The 5,977-nt window shown below is 36.4% G+C and overlaps 1 pseudogene; it reads right to left on the reverse strand.

Annotated features, from left to right (window-relative positions):
• Positions 1–2,140, reverse strand: part of LOC108317850 — a 7,126-nt pseudogene extending 4,986 nt beyond the window's left edge.
• Between the last annotated feature and the right edge of the window lie 3,837 nt (positions 2,141–5,977).

Raw genomic sequence — 5,977 nt, forward strand, 5'->3', positions numbered from 1 at the left:
ACGCACCACCATGCCCAGCTAATGTTTTTGTATTTTTTAGTAGAGACGGGGTTTCACCGTGTTGACCAGGATGGTCTCGATCTCTTGACCTCGTGATCCACCCGCCTCGGCCTCCCGAAGTGCTGGGATTACAGGCTTGAGCCACCGCGCCCGGCCCCTGTTAGCCTTTTATACACACTGAAATTTGGTCATTTATTTTTACTATTAGCTTTCCACCTCTTACATACTTCATAAGCCACAGCTAAATTGGCACATGCTCACCTTTAGATACTGAATTTAATATATAATCACCAAAGAATGTGAGGATTCTACTGTTTTTATAGAGGTAATTACTTTTTTTCCCCTAGAGTGTAGCCATTTAGTTTACCTACTGAATATCATAGTTAATTATTGACTATTTTTCCTTAAAAATAGTTTGCCAAGTATTCCAGCCCTTCCCATATATTCACTCATTCCTTTAACTGACTAAATGCATCTGACATATTTATTACTGAAGATATATATTCATAAGACACTTTACAGAATAAATGTTCAACTCATTTTTTATGTAGCAATAGCTCAGAAAGCTACATCAGAATAATATATGTAATTATATATTTTTTTCATTTGCTTATATGATATATTTTCTTCACTTAATTTTTCAGAGACTATACTAACAGAATTACTAAAAGGACAAAACCCAATAAGGTATTATCTCCAAAGAAAAATGTGTGAAAAATTAATAAATTCATAGGACAGAGCAGTTACATTTTTGGCATCCTTAATATTGCAAAGCATAGAGCTAGCTGAAAAGAGTATTAAGTAATCATTATTTATATTATGGACAATAGTAGATCCTCATTCTGTTCAGGTAGATGCAGCAAACTAACAAATCTTCCTTTATTATAGAGTCTATGTGCTAATTATAGAGTAGCTACAAAAGTTGAAACTTGTTCGAAGTTAGAAACGATGATACACCCACATCCTCTCTCAGTCACCTTTCAGTAACCTGCCTATTTCAGAACTCGGTAGCTTCAGCTCATATTATTATAGTTTTCTCTTTCTTTCTTTCTTTCTTTTTCATTTTTTTTTTTTTTGCAAGATACTTGGGAAAGGTGAAATAGAATAGAAAATCATTACAACACAATGGTATTTCTGCATTGTCTGTAGGTTTAATATTTTGATTTGTTTCTCACATAGTCACTTGGTTATAAATCCAAATGAATATTTTTTAATCAGTCTTGGAAGAGAAATGCTTTGAAAAAAATCTACCAAGCTTTATTTGTGAAAAATGTAATGAAAAGTTTAAGGAAGGAGAATGAGGGCTTACAATACCAAGATTTTTATGAAAATTAATCTAACCTATTGCTAAACTCAATTTCCAAGGCTGAGTTTTGAAACAAACTTTCTTATGGCACTGTAGCTAATCTGTGATGACTGTTACATAAATAGCTTTTCTGCTCTACACCAAATACAAGTGCTCTTATTTCCAAATCCCTGCAAAACTGTTATGACATCGAATAAACAAGAATCATTTTAAAAGAATAGACCATTGCTACAATCATGTCAATTTCAGCATTCTTTTCCCAGCACTATTTTGCATATTGGGTCAGACAACAGTTTTAGTCCTAGTAACTGTCTATTTTGGGAGCTCACCTACAATCTGGTGACATTATGGAAAAAGCATGAAATTAGAACTGTAATATGAATAAAAAAGGCAAACATCTAGAGTTTAAAAGATTATCTTTGTACTTAGCTACTTGTCATCTATAAAGGTACTTTTTAAGCACTAATTAATCCGCTTAAAACCTTTATGAGCATGGCTGGACTAGGAGAAAAACAGGGTTTTGAGGAGAGAAAAGTGAGAGGTTCCTATTGGAGCTATATTTTTTCCATAGCTCATCTCAAAGCAGAATCTCCTAAATAGGTAAGTCAATTAAATTCCTCTTATCTGAACAGTCAGGCTGCTCAGCAGATAAAGAAATTCTATTTTGCTTGAAACCCCTAGGGATAACCTAAAGCATTGTTCCACAGTAAGCCAAAGTCTCAGAATTGAGAAATCAAGGGAGCCCGGAATCATCTTACATATTTGGACATCTTCAGGATCAGCGATGGATGGATTTAAAGCCAAATAACACTGATTCTGACTAGAATCGGACATATTTCTAAGAAAATAACCAGTTGACTCCCCATGTCTAATTCCTTGCAGGTCAATAATTCATTTCTGACTATGGCAGTTTCGATCAAACTTTTGGGGTTACAGAATGCATGTGAGTGTCACTGCCACTGGCAGGACTGAGGCATAAATGAGACAGAAGACCAAATAATAGGGGAGAAGTTGTTGTGGTAGAAGATCACCAACTAATTCTTTTTTTTTTTTTTTACCCCCCTGGAGACAGAGTTTTCCTGTAGTAGCCCAGGCTGGAGTGCAATGGCGCGATCCCAGCTCACTGCAACCTCCATGTCCTGGGTTCAAACCATTCTCCGTCTCAGCCTCTCTAGTAGCTGGGATTACCGTATTTTTAGTAGAGACGGGGTTTTGCCATGTTTGTCAGGCTGGTCTCGAACTCCTAACCTCAGGTGATCCACCTGCTTTGGCCTCCCAAAGTGCTGGGATTACAGGCATGAACCACTGCACCCGTCCTGCCAACTAATTCTTAAGATGCAAGCCATAATTTCCACTGCTGGCTCAGAGGACAGTGAGGTAAATTCACTAGCCACCATATATACATACATACATACGTATATATGTATATATATGTATACACATTATATATATATGTACATATGTATATAGCCAGAGGTGGTGGTGGTGCATGCCTTTAGTCCCAGCTACTTGGGATGCTGAGGTGGGAGTTTCAGCCTCCCGCCTCAGCCCAGGAGTTAGAGGCTGCAGTGCCTATATGATCGTGCCACTGCACTTCAGCTTGGGTGACAATGAGGCCCTGTCTCAAACAAACAAAAAAGGAAACAAACAAAAACAACCAGCATTACATGTGACCCCTCTTGGACGGTGATGGGTTAATCTATTTATGCACAGAAAAGTTCTGCAAGCATATATCACAAATGGAAACTGGTTATCACTGGTGGGATTATGATTATCCCTATTTTCTAAAATGTGTAATACTGATGTAATAATACAAATCTTTGAATGCATGGAATAACACATATTACAATAGACTAAAGGATTTCATGATTTAGAAAGATGTACAAGTCCTATTTTCCCTGGAGACTCACCCTTGTTCATGCATCACAGAATAAACCTCCAACAGCATTATTACTGGCACTTCCTGACAACAATATTTCTTACTGAGATTTGTATAAGTAATGAGTTGTCAAACTGAGTATTTTAAAGTCTCATGTAAAACTCTTCAAATATGAGAAACGTGGCTAAAGATCCACATGTCCATAAGATTGCTTTCAGGGTTTTATCAACTACAATAATAATTAAACAAATAATTGATGTGGATTCTCAGAGCCTGGTGTGCTTTTTAGTTAGCTATGCAAAAGAGGAACTAGGGAGAAAATTCTCAACAGAAACAGCAGAACAGAGAGCCAGTATCTTTAATCTTCCTGTTAAAGACCCACTCTTTTCTCCATATGGTAAGGCAAATAATGTATATGTGGCCAACTCTAGATTATGCAAGGTCATGAGAGACAGAAACAAGGTGGATAATTGAAACCCTCTGAAAATCCAGAAACCTAATTTTACCTAATAGTTGCAACCACCTCATGGACAGAACCCTTCCGTAGAGCTGCTAATGAGAAGCATAATTGAGTGGTTTGAGTTCATCTGCTTTCAGTTATCCTTTGCAGGTGCTAATGAACAGTGAAATGGTCAAAGGGATGTCAGCCAAAGGAAGTGGTAGGAGAAAATGCAGGACATGGATAACCCAGAAACTGGATAATCAGCCTCAAAATGGCTGAGTTAACTGCAGTGAGGATCAGCTATTAACAAAATTCCATGAGGATATATGTCACTAAACCAGATCTTTATATTAAGGGTTTTCACATGTGCATATTCTAGCTTGGTTAACATGAATTACAGTATAGTCTTACAAGTTCTCTATATTGCAGTGATTTTCCTTGGTGGCAACGATACGATATTTATCATCAGAGTACAGCTAATCAACTGCAGGCTCCTCTGCTAAATATGGCCAACGGGCTGCTTATGAGTATCTGGCAGACAGCCCTGTTTTAGACCACTTGAAATGTTATTGACTCACCCCCATGCCTTTCTGGGAGAGAATATAAGCATTGCTGGTATCTGATCATTTAAAAAAAATTATTGTTGCAAATTCATGTTGTAGGAAACAGCATTTTGAAAGGATTGTTATGGTGCAAACATTTTGTGGCTTATGATAAACATTTGGTTTTCAAAAATTGTCAAAAATAAATGTTTTTAGAGTACAATTATTTTCAAGTATTGCACAATAAACTGTAATATTGGAAACTAAAACTGTATCTATGTTTGATTAGTAATTAAGCTCCCAAATGGTTGTGAAAGTAATTTCCTTTTATAAGGACGTACTTTAGGACAAATTACTCGATACACTCACTAATATTCAGAACTTCAACTATAACTACACATGATTATTAATGCAGTTCTCTATAGTAGTAACAAAAGTGATTTTCATTTATGACAGTAGTTTAAAACGAAGTACACTGTAAACTATCTGGTATTTGTAAATAAAACTGTATCTGCACATGAATATTAATTGTTTTCTATAGCAATTGTGAGCGTAATCTCCATTTATAGCAGTCGTTTTGGGTAAACGAGATTTTTAATCATTTTAATATCAACTGTTATTTCTTGATCTTGTTTTGTGATAGTGTGTCCCTTTGCCCATATTGTGAGCAAAAGGATGAATGACCTAGTTGTGCATAATGTGCATTGTTTAAGCAACTTGAATATTCTGGACTGCTTAACCTAAAGAAAAAAAGTAATTTTCTTTTTTATTTTTGAGATGAAGTCTTGCTCTGTCACCCAGGCTAGAGTGCAGTGGTGCAATCTCCACTCACTACAACCTCCTCCTTCTGGGTTCAAGCAATTATCCTGCCTCAGACTCCCGAGTAGCTGGGATTACAGGTGCACGCCACTGGAACCACCTAATTTTTGTATTTTTAGGAGAGACGGGGGTTCATCATCTTGGTCAGGCTGGTTCCGAACTCCTGACCTGGTGATCTACCTGCCTCGGCCTCCCAAAGTGCTGGGATTACAGGCGTGAGCCTCCTTGCCTGGCGCTGAAAAAAAGTAATTTTCAATTCAATTACAGGTAACATTCACCAAACTATTTAACTGAAAAATACAAGTCCTTAAATTTCTGCTTTATTGAAAATTTAGGTAAACTATAGTCCTCTTCAATTTGCTTTTATGAAATACAGTGACATAAGAAGATGAGTAGTAAAATGTATTTATATTAAGCATTTGCTATGTGCCTTACCTGATAGTGTTTTATGTATATTAACTCATATAACACAGTTGGCATTCTGTATCCATGAGTTCTGCATCTATGGTTGGATCCAACCAACCACAGGTGGAAAATATTGGGAAAAAAGGATGATTGTGTCTGTAGTGAACCTGTACAGACATTATTTGTTAAACAATACAGTAAATAGCTATTTACATAGCATCTACAGTGCATTAGGTATTATAAGTAATCTAGAGATAAAGTACATAGGAGGATGTATATAGACAGATTAGATACAAGTACTACACCATTTTATATAATGGACTTTAGCATGTATGGATTTTGGCATGTGAGCGAGAACCTGGAACCAATCCCCCATGGATACTGAAGGACCACTGTACTTGCAAAAAAGAAAAAGAAGAAAAGAAAGAAAAAAAAAAAAACTTGGGGGAGATGATACATATATCTGCAATTTATTACAGATGAGAAACTAAGATTAAGTAATTTGTCAAAATTCATCTAGAGCTCAGTGGTAGGATTGAGATTGCAAACCAAGCAGTCGACCTCTGGAGTCAAGCTTTGTAATA

This window comes from Cebus imitator, unplaced genomic scaffold (assembly GCF_001604975.1).
Source record: "Cebus imitator isolate Cc_AM_T3 unplaced genomic scaffold, Cebus_imitator-1.0 Scaffold210, whole genome shotgun sequence".
Taxonomy (NCBI): domain Eukaryota; kingdom Metazoa; phylum Chordata; class Mammalia; order Primates; family Cebidae; genus Cebus; species Cebus imitator.